This window comes from Triticum urartu, chromosome 5A (assembly GCF_056163025.1).
Source record: "Triticum urartu cultivar PI428250 chromosome 5A, HENAU_Tu73, whole genome shotgun sequence".
Taxonomy (NCBI): Eukaryota; Viridiplantae; Streptophyta; class Magnoliopsida; order Poales; family Poaceae; genus Triticum; species Triticum urartu.
In genome coordinates, this window is record NC_141877.1 from 37,198,488 (window position 1) to 37,213,418 (window position 14,931).

A 14,931-nucleotide genomic window follows, 5' to 3' on the forward strand; every position below is an offset into this window, starting at 1 on the left:
TGACATACTTTCGGGGACCGTTGTTTTCAGCAAGCTCATGAAACATGTCCTTATCTCCGGTCATATGATCATTACATCCACTATCTAGAACCCATTCCTTTCCTCTGACCATGTAACCACGAAGGTTAGCCATAAGACCAAAGTGTCTCATAGACTCATCAAGATCAAAGTCACTATCATCATCATAATATCCATGTTCAACTTCGTCTTGTGATTGATCATTACCTAGAGAGAGTGATTCATTAGATGTATGACCATGACAATGTGCATCTTTATGAATTCTAATGACTTGAGAGATGATGCTACTAATGACTCCAACATCTCCTTTGGCACACATAAGGTCACGAAGCTCAAATAGACAATCATCAAATTTAGGATCACTAGGTTTCATTTTATGAAAAGCTATGGACTTTTGAAGAATCTCATCTAAATTTTTCAAGGAATAGTTTGGAAAACGTTCCTCAAGATATCTCCACATGGTGTAAGCACATTCAAGTGTAGGCAAGCATACAATCAAGTTTCTAGACAATCCTCTAATGATAAGATTAATAGTTCTAAGATTGCGGGTCATGTCAAGAGACTCGTCGGGGGTAGGATGCAAGGGATCAATAGGAGGCGCATAAGGGCTAGTAATGTACTTGTTCAAATGATATTCATTGAAAATCTCAAGCATCTCATTTTTCCCAACATTCTACGTCTAAAAATCCCCATCGTAGACTCATCCATCTTCCTCCAATGGTGATTAAACCAAAGCAATGGAGACCAATGCTCTGATACCAATTGAAAGGATCGAGAAGAGGTGTCTAGAGGGGGTTGATTAGACCCTCAACAAGCAAAAGTAGCAGTTTTTAAGTTCTTCAAGTTGAGGTGGAGTTTTAGCACAAATTTAAGCATTTACAATACATTTCAAGCAAGCATGGCAAGAGTATATGAGCAGCGGAAAGTAAAGCATGCAAGTTGCAATAAAGTAAGGGGATGGGATTGGAGTGTGCAAACGCAATTGGAGACACGGATATTTTTGGCGTGGTTCCGATAGGCGGTGCTATCATACATCCACGTTGATGGAGACTTCAACCCACGAAGGGTAATGGTTGCGCCAGTCCACGGAGGGCTCCACCCACGAAGGGTCCATGAAGAAGCAACCTTGTCTATCCCACCACGGCCATCGCCCACGACGGACTTGCCTTACTTGGGTAAATCTTCACAAAGTAGGCGATCTCCTTGCCCTTACAAACTCCTTGGGTTAACTCCACAATATTGTCTGAGGCTCCCAAGTGACACCTAACCAATCTAGGAGACGCCACTCTCCAAAAGGTAATAGATGGTGTGATGATGATGAACTCCTTGCTCTTGTGCTTCAAATGATAGTCTCCCCAACACTCAACTCTCTCTCACACAGATTTGGCTATGATGGAAAGATGATTTGAGTGGAAAGCAACTTGGGGAAGGCTAGAGATCAAGATTCTTATGGTTTGATTGGAATGTCTTGGTCTCAACACATGAGTAGGTGGTTCTCCCTCAGAAAATGGGTAGTGGAAGTGTAGGCACGTTCTGATGGCTCTCTCTCTCAAATAGAGAAGGGGGTGGAGGGTATATATAGCCTCCACACAAAATCTAACCGTTACACACATTTGACCCAACTCGGTCAGACCGAATAGGTGAACTCGGTGAGACCGACTCAGTTCAAAATGCGAGCTTTAGGATTCTCGATGGGACCGACATGATCAACTCGGTGGGACCGATGTGCTAGGGTTAGGGAAAAATCTCATCTCGGTGTGACTGATTGCATGAACTCGGTGGGACCGATTTCAGCAATGAGCAAACAGAGAGTTGGTCAGGCAAACTCGGTGGGACCGATCGCTCATTTCGGTAAGACCAAAACGTTACGAAAGGGAAACAGAGAGTTTGCATTGCGAACTCGGTGGGACCGATCGCTCATTTCGGTGGGACCGAAACCTTGCAAAGGGAAACAAAGAGTTTGGAATCCCATATCGGTGAGACCGAGATCCCTATCGGTGAGACCGAACTAATTAGGGTTTCTGGCAGTGGCTATGTCAAAGGAACTCGGTGGTGGCGGATAGATCAAATCGGTGGGGCTGAGTTTGACTTTAGGTTGTGGAATATTTGGAATTGAGAAAGTGGTTGAGGGCTATGGAGCAAATCACTAAGCATTTTGAGCAAATAGACCATTAAGCAACACCTCATCCCCTTTTAATAGTATTGGCTTTTCCTATGGACTCAATGTGATCTTGGATCACTAAAATAGAAATGAAGAGTCTTGAGCTATTGCCAAACTTTGTCCTTAGCATATTGAAGGGGTTCCACGTCCTCTTGTCTATGCCACGTCATTGTTGAACTTATCTGAAATATACTAGATAAAGATATTAGTCCAACAAGAGATATGTTAACATTAATTACCAAAATCACCCAGGGAGCACTTGTGCTTTCAAAACTAAAGCTACTTTCTTCACTTTAGTGTAGTGCTACCTCTTGAGCACTGCGTTGAATTTCCCCGAAGAGGAAGGGATGATGCAGCAAAGTAGCGTAAGTATTTCCCTCAGTTTTTGAGAACCAAGGTATCAATCTAGTAGGAGGCTACGCTCGAGTCCCTCGTACCTACACAAAAACAATAGCTCAACGCAACCAACGCGCTTAGGGGTTGTCAATCCCTTCACGGTCACTTACGAAAGTGAGATCTGATAGAGATGATAAATAATATTTTTGGTATTTTTGGTATAGAGATGCAAAGTAAATAAAGTAAAAGCAAAGCAATAATAAAGTGATGGAGATTGATATGATGAGAAAGAGACCCGGGGGCCATAGGTTTCACTAGTGGCTTCTCTCAAGAGCATAAGTATTCTATGGTGGGTGAACAAATTACTGTTGAGCAATTGACAAAATTGAGCATAGTTATGAGAATATCTAGGTATGATCATGTATATAGGCATCACGTCCGAGACAAGTAGACCGAAACGATTCTGCATCTACTACTATTACTCCACTCATCGACCGCTATCCAGCATGCATTTAGAGCATTAAGTTAAAAACAGAGTAACGCCTTAAGCAAGATGACATGATGTAGAGGGATAGTTTCATGCAATATGATAAAAAAAACATCTTGTTATCCTCGATGGCAACAATACGATATGTGCCTTGCTGCCCCTTCTGTCATTGGGAAAGGACACCGCAAGATTGAACCCAAAGCTAAGCACTTCTCCCATGGCAAGAACAACCAATCTAGTAGGCCAACCAAACTGATAATTCGAAGAGACTTGCAAAGATAACCAATCATACATAAAAGAATTCAAAGAAGATTCAAATATTATTCATAGATAGACTTGATCATAAACCCACAATTCATCGGACTCAACAAACACACCGCAAAAAGAAGATTACATCGAATAGATCTCCACAAGAGAGGGGGAGAACATTGTATTGAGATCCAAAAAGAGAGAAGAAGCCATCTAGCTACTAGCTATGGACCTGTAGGTCTGAAGTAAACTACTCACACTTCATCGGAGGGGCTTGGATGATGATGTAGAAGCCCTCCGTGATCGATGCCCCCTCCGGCGGAGCTCCGGAACAGGCCCCAAGATGGGATCTCATGGATACAGAAAGTTACGGCGGTGGAATTAGGTTTTTGGCTCCGTCCCCCATAGTTTGGGGTACGTGGATATATATAGGAGGAAGAAGTACGTCGGTGGAGCTTCGAGGGGCCCACGAGGCAGGGGCGCGCCCTAGGGGGGCGCCCCTACCCTCGTGACCACCTCGTGGCTTTCTTGACGGAGGGACCAAGTTTCCTGGATCTTATCTGATGAGAAAATCACGTTTCCGAAGGTTTCATTCCGTTTGGACTCCGTTTGATATTCCTTTTCTTCGAAACCCTAAAACAGGCAAAAAACAGCAATTCTGGGCTGGGCCTCTGGTTAATAGGTTAGTCCCAAAAATAATATAAAAGTGGATAATAAAGCCCAATAATGTCCAAATCAGTAGATAATATAGCATGGAGCAATCAAAAATTATAGATACGTTGGAGACGTATCAAGCATCCCCAAGCTTAATTCCTGCTCGTCCTCGAGTAGGTAAGTTATAAAAACAGAATTTTTGATGCGTTGTGCTACTTGGCATAATTTCAATGTAAATCTTCTTAATTGTGGTATGAATATTCAGTTTCAAAAGATTCAAGACAAAAGTTCATATTGATATAAAAATAATAATACCTCGAGCATACTAACAAAGCAATTATGTCTTCTCAAAATATCATGGCCAAAGAAAGCTATCCCTACAAAATCATATAGTCTGGCTATGCTCTATCTTCACCACACAAAGTATTTAAATCATGCACAACCCCGATGACAAGCCAAGCAATTGTTTCATACTTTTGACATTTTTAAAACTTTTTCAATCTTCACGCAATACATGAGCGTGAGCCATGGATATAGCACTATAGGTGGAATAGAATGGTGGTTGTGGAGAAGACAAAAAGGGAGAAGATAGTCTCACATCAACTAGGCGTGCTAACGGGCTATGGAGATGTCCATCAATAGATATCAATGTGAGTGAGTAGGGATTGCCATGCAACGGATGCACTAGAGCTATAAGTATATGAAAGCTCAAAAGAAACTAAGTGGGTGTGCATCCAACTCGATTGCTCACGAAGACCTAGGGCATTTTGAGGAATCCCATCATTGGAATATACAAGCCAATTTCTATAATGAAAAATTCCCACTAGTATATGAAAGTGACATAATGAGAGACTCTCTATCATGAAGATCATGGTTCTACTTTGAAGCACAAGTGTGGTAAAAGGATAGTAACATTGTCCCTTCTCTCTTTTTCTCTCATATTTTTTTTATTTGGGCCTTTCTATTTTTTATGGCCTCTTTTTTATTTTATTTTTCGTCCGGAGTCTCATCCCGACTTGTGGGGGAATCATAGTCTCCATCATCCTTTCCTCACTGGGATAATGCTCTAATAATGATGATCATCACACTTTTATTTACTTACAACTCATGAATTACAACTCGATTCTTAGAACAAAATATGACTCTATATGAATGCCTCCAGCGGTGTACCGGGATGTGCAATGACTCATGAGTGACATGTATGAAAGAATTATGAATGGTGGCTTTGCCATAAATACAATGTCAACTACATGATCATGCATAGCAATATGACAATGATGGAGCGTGTCATAATGAAAGGAACGGTGGAAAGTTGCATGGCAATATATCTCGGAATGGCTATGGAAATGCCATGATAGGTAGGTATGGTGGCTGTTTTGAGGAAGGTATTTGGTGGGTGTATGATACCGGCGAAAAGTGTGCGGTATTAGAGAGGCTAGCAATGGTGGAAGGAAGGAAAGTGCGTATAATCCATGGACTCAACATTAGTCGTAAAGAACTGATATACTTATTGCCAAAATCTAGAAGTTATCAACGTAAAGTACTACACGCATGCTCCTAGGGGGATAGATTGGTAGGAAAAGACCATCGCTCGTCCCCGACCGCCACTAATAAGGAATACAATCAATAAATAAATCATGCTCCGACTTCATCACATAACGGTTCACCATATGTGCATGCTACGAGAATCACAAACTTTAACACAAGCATTTCTCAAATTCACAACTACTCAACTAGCATGACTCTAATATTACCATCCTCATATCCCAAAACAATTATCAAGCATCAATTTTTTCTTAGTATTCAACACACTCATATGAAAGTTTTATTATTAATCTTGCATACCAAGCATATTAGGATTTTAAGCAAATTACCATGCTATTAAGACTCTCAAAATAATCTAAGTGAAGCATGAGAGATCAATAGTTTCTATAAAACAAATCCACCACCGTGCTCTAAAAGATATAAGTGAAGCACTAGAGCAAAATTATAAAGCTCAAAAGATATAAGTGAAGTACATAGAGTATTCTATCAAATTCCAAATCATGTATGGCTCTCTCAAAAGGTGTGTATAGAAAGGATGATTGTGGTAAACTAATAAGCAAAGACTCAAATCATAAAAGACGCTCCAAGAAAAACACATATCATGTGGTGAATATAAATATAGCTCCAAGTAAAGTTACCGATAGAAGTAGACGAAAGAGGGGATGCCTTCCGGGGCATCCCCAAGCTTTGGCTTTTAGGTGTACTTAGATTATCTTGGGGGTGCCATGGGCATCCCCAAGATTAGGCTCTTGCCACTCCTTGTTCCATAATCCATCAAATCTTTACCCAAAACTTGAAAACTTCACAACACAAAACTTAAAGTAGAAAACTCGTGAGCTCCGTTAGCGAAAGAAAACAAAAGACCACTTCAAGGTACTGTAATGAACTCATTATTTATTTATATAGTTTTTAAACCTACTGTATTCCAACTTCTCTATGGATTATAAACTCTTTTACTAGCCATAGATTCATCAAAATAAGCAAACAACACACGAAAAACAGAATCTGTCAAAAACAGAACAGTCTGTAGTAATCTGTAGCTAGCGCAAGATCTGGAACCCCAAAAATTCTAAAATAAATTTCTGGACATGAGGAATTTATCTATTAATCATCTTCAAAAAGAATTAACTAAATAGCACTTCCCAAATAAGAATTACAGCAGTTCTCGTGAGCGCTAAAGTTTCTGCTTTTTACAGCAAGTTCAACAAGACTTTCCCCAAGTCTTCCCAACGGTTCTACTTGGCACACACACTAATTAAACACAAAAACACAACCAAAACAGAGGCTAGATAATTTATTTATTACTAAACAGGAGCAAAAATCAAGTAATAAAAATAAAATTGGGTTGCCTCCCAACAAGCGCTATCGTTTAACGCCCCTAGCTAGGCATAACAAGCAAGAATAGATCTAGGTATTGCCATCTTTGGTAGGCAATCCATAAGTGGCTCTCATGATAGATTCATATGGTAATTTTATTTTCTTTCTAGGGAAGTGTTCCATGCCCTTTTTTAATGGAAATTGAAAAATCTAATATTCCCTTCCTTCATATCAATAATTGCACCAGCCGTTCTAAGGAAAGGTCTACCGAGAATAATAGGGCAAGAAGGATTGGAATCTATATCAAGAACGATAAAATCTATGGGCACATAATTCCTATTAGCAACAATAAGAATATCATTAATTCTTCCCATAGGTTTCTTAATAGTGGAATCCGCAAGATGCAAGTTTAGAGAGCAATCATCAAAATCACGGAAATCTAGTAAATCACACAAAGTTTTGGGAATAGTAGAGACACTAGCACCCAAATCACACAAAGCATAAAACTCATAATTTTTAATTTTAATTTTAATAGTTGGTTCCCACTCATCATAAAGTTTTCTAGGGATAGAAACTTCCAATTCAAGTTGTTCTTCATAAGATTGCATCAAGGCATCAACGATATGTTTAGTAAACGCTTTATTTTGACTATAAACGTGAGGAGATTTTAGCACGGATTGCAACAAGGAAATACAATCAATCAAAGAGCAATTTTCATAGTTAAATTCCTTGAAATCCATAATAGTGGGTTTAGCAACATCTAGGGTTTTAATTTCTTCAATCCCACTTTTATCAAATTTAGCATCAAGATCAACAAATTCCAAATTCTTAGAACGCCTTCTAGGTAAAGGTGGGTAATATTCAGTCCCATCATTATCAAGATTCATATTGCAAAACAAAGATTTAATAGGGGACACATCAATAACTTTTAGATCTTCATCATTATTTTCATAGGAACTAGAAGAACACACTTTTATAAAGGCATCTTTCTTAGCACGCATCCTAGCGGTTCTTTCTTTGCACTCGTCAATGGAAATTCTCATGGCTTTGAGAGACTCATTGACATCATGCTTAGGTGGAATAGATCTAAGTTTCAAAGAATCAACATCAAGAGCAATTCTATCAACGTTCCTAGCCAAATCATCAATCTTAAGCAATTTTTCTTCAATCATAGCATTAAAATTCTTTTGCAAAGAAATAAATTCTTTAATATTAAATTCAAAATCAGAGGGCATATTATTATAATTTCCATAAGAATTGTTGTAGGAATTACCATAATTATTAGAGGGATTACTAGGATAAGGCCTAGGATTGAAATTTCCTCTATACGCGTTGTTACCAAAATTGTTCCTACCAACAAAATTCACATCCATAGATTCCTTATTATTCTCAATCAAAGTAGACAAGGGCACATCATTAGGATCAGAAGAAACACTTTTATTAGCAAATAATTTCATAAGTTCATCCATCTTTCCACTCAAAACATTAATTTCTTCTAACGCATGCACCTTTTTAGTAGATCTTTCAGTATGCCATTGAGAATAATTAATCATAATATTATCTAGGAGTTTAGTAGCTTCTCCTAAAGTGATTTCCATAAAAGTGCCTCCCACGGCCGAATCTAAAAGATTTCTAGAAGCAAAATTCAATCCGGCATAAAAATTTTGTATAATCATCCACAAATTCAAACCATGAGTAGGGCAATTACCTATCATTAATTTCATTCTCTCCCAAGCTTGTGCAACATGTTCATGATCAATTTGTTTAAAATTCATAATATCGTTTCTAAGAGAGATGATCTTAGCGGGAGGAAAATACTTAGAGATAAAAGCATATTTGCACTTGTTCCATGAATCAATACTATTTTTAGGCAAAGACGAAAACCAAGCTTTAGCACGATCTCTAAGCGAAAAAGGGAATAGCTTCAATTTAACAATATCATTATCGACATCTTTTTTATTTTGCATGTCACACAAATCAACGAAGCTATTAAGATGAGTAGCGGCATCTTCACTAGGAAGGCCGGAGAACGGATCTTTCATGACAAGATTCAACAAAGCAGTATTAATTTCACAAGATTTAGCATCGGTAAGAGGAGCAATCGGAGTGCTAAGGAAATCATTATTGTTGGTATTGGTGAAGTCACACAATTTAGTATTATCTTGAGCCATCGCGACAAACAAACAATCCAACACACGAGCAAACAAAGAGCAAACAGGCAAAAGAGGCAAATAGAGAGGGAGGAAGGAGAGAGAGGGCGAATAAAGCGGCAAGGGTGAAGTGGGGGAGAGGAAAACAAGAGGCAAATGGCAAATAATGTAATGCGGGAGATAGGGATTGTGATGGGTACTTGGTATGTTGACTTTTGCGCAGACTCCCCGGCAACGGCGCCTGAAATTCTTCTTGCTACCTCTTGAGCACTGCGTTGGATTTCCTCGAAGAGGAAGGGATGATGCAGCAAAGTAGCGTAAGTATTTCCCTCAGTTTTTGAGAACCAAGGTATCAATCCAGTAGGAGGCTACGCTCGAGTCCCTCATACCTACACAAAAACAATAGCTCAATGCAACCAACGCGCTTAGGGGTTGTCAATCCCTTCACGGTCACTTACGAAAGTGAGATCTGATAGAGATGATAAATGATATTTTTGGTATTTTTGGTATAGAGATGCAAAGTAAATAAATTAAAAGCAAAGCAATAATAAAGTGATGGAGATTGATATGATGAGAAAGAGACCCGGGGGCCATAGGTTTCACTAGTGGCTTCTCTCAAGAGCAAAAGTATTCTACGGTGGGTGAACAAATTACTGTTGAGCAATTGATAGAATTGAGCATAGTTATGAGAATATCTAGGTATGATCATGTATATAGGCATCACGTCCGAGACAAGTAGACCGAAACGATTCTGCATCTACTACTATTACTCCACTCATCGACCGCTATCCAGCATGCATCTAGAGTATTAAGTTAAAAACAGAGTAACGCCTTAAGCAAGATGACATGATGTAGAGGGATAGTTTCATGCAATATGATAAAAAACCATCTTGTTATCCTCGATGGCAACAATACGATACGTGCCTTGCTGCCCCTTCACTGGGAAAGGACACCGCAAGATTGAACCCAAAGCTAAGCACTTCTCCCATGGAAAGAACAACCAATCTAGTAGGCCAAACCAAACTGATAATTCAAAGAGACTTGCAAAGATAACCAATCATACATAAAAGAATTCAAAGAAGATTCAAATATTATTCATAGATAGACTTGATCATAAACCCACAGTTCATCAAACTCAACAAACACACCGCAAAAAGAAGATTACATCGAATAGATCTCCATAAGAGAGGGGGAGAACATTGTATTGAGATCCAAAAAGAGAGAAGAAGCCATCTAGCTACTAGCTATGGACCTGTAGGTCTGAAGTAAACTACTCACACTTCATCGGAGGGGCTTGGATGATGATGTAGAAGCCCTCCGTGATCGATGCCCCCTCCGGCGGAGCTCCGGAACAGGCCCCAAGATGGGATCTCGTGGATACAGAAAGTTGCAGCGGTGGAATTAGGTTTTTGGCTCCGTCCCCGATCGTTTGGGGGTACGTGGATATATATAGGAGGAAGAAGTACGTCGGTGGAGCTACGAGGGGCCCACGAGGCAGGGGACGCGCCCTAGGGGGGCGCCCCCTACCCTCGTGACCACCTCGTGGCTTTCTTGACGGAGGGTCCAAGTCTCCTGGATCTTATCTGATGAGAAAATCACGTTTCCGAAGGTTTCATTCCGTTTGGACTCCGTTTGATATTCCTTTTCTTCGAAGCCCTAAAACAGGCAAAAAACAACAATTCTGGGCTGGGCCTCCGGTTAATAGGTTAGTCCCAAAAATAATATAAAAGTGGATAATAAAGCCCAATAATGTCTAAAACAGTAGATAATATAGCATGGAGCAATCAAAAATTATAGATACGTTGGAGACGTATCATGTAGCACTACATGTATGTTGTTGGAAAATCTACTTACATGCTATCTCTTCTATAGTGTGGGATGGATATGTACAGATACACGACCTTCTCTTAAAATTTGATAACTGTCCTTTGAAGATTTAGCATCAGTTGTTCTTTCCTGATTCCTGCATTGCAAAAGATGATGTCAAGCCAAAATGTTTAGCTACACCTCAAGATTATTTCACAATTCAGAGATCTTCTTTGTGCTTATCTCTTCTACAATGTGAAATGAATGTACAAATACTCGAAATGTCGAAAATTGTTGTTTACAAATTTAGCATATGTTTTTTTGTTTGAGAGATACCTTTTGCATTGTTAACTAGCCAACCAAGTGCATAGTTATCAACCAAATATGTCATGTCCTGAACATTATTATGATATATGGATGTTGCAATTCTATAGTGAACATAGACCTGCTACCTTGATTGTACCTATATCACACGGTAGGGATATGTAGTGCCTAAGGTACATGATTGCTCCACTTAGTTGCTTTTGCTTGCTTTATTTGTCATTCATGATTATTCATTTGGTGACATAAAAAGGTTTGTATGAACATGCATTTGTTGATGAATACTTCATTGTTTGTCAGTTATAATGGAGTGGGTGTAGCAAAGCGCGCCTTTCCTGTACCTAAAGATACACAAGAAAACTACTACTGAGGTATTAATTATATCTGTGTCTTAGAGATATCCAACATGATATTTAATGTTTTTAAAATATAATTGAACACACGCACACTCACACACACATGTATACACTATATAACTTATGTATTTATGAAAAATAATTCAAACATAATTGTTATTACAACAAATAGGTTAAAAATTAGCATTCAAGTAATTACATTACAACCATATAAAAATCACTATATTCAATATTTTATTATTTTATTATATGGTTAAGTATGACACATATGTATATAAACTATGATAAAAATAATTTTAAAAAATTTAAAAGTTTAGTATAAAATTATGCAACATCGGAAAATTGTTGATCTTCATAATGCAGAGAAACTGCATACACACACAACTGAAAAATGAAGACTAGTTATTCTATGAAAAGTTTAATCTCAGTGCTATCTGAAGTCAAGCAATGTTTTGTGATATCAGCCTACTTGGCAACCTCAGGCTTTTTTCACCGCTTAGTGCTACCTCTGGGCACCAATGCAAAGACGATTCTTGTTTCATCACACACCATAACTAGAATGTCTATTTTCTTGATCTTGGAGAGTACAAAAGAAGGAAATAAAGAGTTAGTTCACTGAACCCAAAACAAAAACGTAGTCAAATTATCATAAATTTTTAATGAACTTTTGAATATCAAGTGGTGTACCATTTCTTCCTTGATATCAGGTTGCTTGGCAAAGCTCAGGCTTCAAGGTGGCATTAAAAGCTTGTTATGTTCATTCAATTCCAAATCAGTTCCAACCTGGGTTGCAACCGTCACTCATCGTCTCCTACAGAAATAAATTACATTACACAACATCTCTTTGCAGCATATGTAAGATTAATATGATGACTTACCATGAGTACCACAGCGAAGGCAAATAACATTTCCTTTAAGGACTGACGCACATAACCTCCCAATGTCATACTTTATGAGTGCTCCTTGGGAGTTGCTACGTTGACAAAAATGTTCATGAGAGTTAACAAAATCATAATACTTTGTATTTTCTCGTGCTGCACCTATTAGGAAGACTGCATGTCCAATGATTTTTTTCCTTCTATCACCTTCATAATCTGATGGATTGTATGGCGTATAGATATGTCCATATTTTAGACTACCCAATTTTTTTCCACCATAAAACGTGTCCACAAGTGCATCCTCGATAAGGCATCCTGCGTCGGCCTACTCGATCCGGTCATCAACATAGTCATGACACTACAGGAATCACGGGATATGTCGACGGTTAAAACGGTCAACATAGGCTATGCCGATGGTGACCATCGGCATAAATAGTGTCGGCATACCTCCCCTGCCCGCCGGCTTAGGAAAACCGTCGGCATAGATGACCTATGCTGAAGGTGGCCATTGGCATATATACCTGTCAGCAAAAACATTTGATGGCGCGTCAGTCAAGTGTCGTACACAACACACCGGACGCTGCCATGTGGTCTATATATGCCGACGGTTAAATTGTCGGCATATATGGGTCATGTGGTAGCTCTGGTGCCTCCTCTGGACTAGTCCAAGTCACACGCACACTCTGCAGGCCATACAATCCATCAAATTGGTATTCCTGATTTGTCGTATAAATGCACAAAGAACTCGAGCTGCCCAGGAAGTAGTGATTGGTATTCAAAGGGCTAGCATAGCAAGGCCATGACCGAGCAAGAAGCCCGGGAAATATTAGGTATCAGTGAAAAGACGAGTTGGGAAGAGATTGCACAAGTGTGTGATAATATAAGCCCGTTCTCTTGATATCTTCTAGCACTTGTCATGATATTTGTATGAACTTAAGTTGTTTCATCAAATTAAGATTTTCAAAGCACACCTACACTAATTGCTTCAGCTTAAAACTGATGTGTTCATGTGACTGTGTGCTACTTGCAGGGACTGTGACACTGAACATCACGGATAATGTGGAGGATGAAGACACTAGTAGCATTCTGACCAGTTTCAAGACAGACAACCCCTTTTCAAAAGGCGCCGAGTAGGAGACTGAAAAGGAGGATGAGATTGACAATGACCAGGAGGAGGAGGCTGACAATGAGAAGAAGAAGGCTGACAGAGACGATGACAAGAAGGAGGATCAGACTGACGACGACGAGGGCGACCAAACTGATGACCACAATGGCGAGGACCTCAGCTAACTCAAGTTGTGCTTAAGACAGACTAGATGATTTGCTGGTAATAAAATTCTATGCATCTTCCAACAACTATATTATCTATAGCTGAAGCATGTTGTGTTAGTACTTGAACCCTGCATGCACTACGCATGCTAATTTGTGTATGTCTGTGTACTACCATGTTTGGGCCTAAAGTATGCGAGTGAAATAATCTAATTTGGGGACATTTTTTTGTCGAGTAACTATGCATTGCGCACATTATATCAAGAATAAACTACCTACAAGAGTTAATAATGATGCTCCGCACTTGCAAAGTACAGACAAAGATGATGTTCGTCCCACAAACTCCTTGATGGCAACCGACATGCTGATCCAAAGAAACGAACAAACTTTTTCTTTTTTCCAAATGAGATAACCCCTTCCATTAATCATTCAACTAAGATATTTAGTTCTTACAAGAGCAGCATGTTGGGATTGGAAAAGAGAGGCAATGAGTTGGGGCATTAACATGAAACCGTTGTGAGTGATCGCCATCGAAGCGCTCCTTATGGAGCAAACACCTGCTACCACCGGTAACCTAAACAATGGAGTTCAATACAATAAAGAAAAATAGGTGAGACTTTATCGATATCTTTGTGAAGCTACTCTTTGATCACAATATCAAGTTATCCCCGTTATCGGTTTTGTTCTCTTTTATCCTTTTTGTATTTCGGTATCCCCGTGATCACTATGTCCAGACAATGATGAATATTGTAAAACTAAGCGGGCCCAGAGAGTATCTCTCCATCGTTTGAGCAGCAAATCCCAGTATTAAACTATCGAGTCCCTTGACATACTTTTCTGATGTACTTGCATCCATTTACGGGTAACATTTGGCAAACCCAAAGTAACTGTCCGGTATAAAGCTCCATGACATTCTCATTGTCTAAGGCATGAGTATACGTTAACATATCTATAATACCTAAATAGTTCATCCCCACTAAGCTATTTCTCTCAACATGCAGCCTATCCACCTAAGCACACTTGCCACATTAGCGTTTTGTTAGGGACTTACATACGGGACCAACCAATGCAGCAACCCTGCCACATAAGCCTTAGTATGATAATACTGATGACATGGTGACAATGGGAACATGAATTAATTGTAAGTGGGTATGTTCAACATCATTGTTCTACCAACAATGTGCTCACATTATTGCCGGCATCCTGGTTACTTTAACAATGTCCTATAATGAGGAAAACATGTCCATCGTGCAATACATGGCCTAGTCTTTAGAGGTGGGACTAGGGATCTATTTGGCGTTTATGTTTCCACACATGCAACTGAGTTTTCTCCAAATCTCAAATTAAAAAATCATTGCAATTATAACATACAAATATAACCACT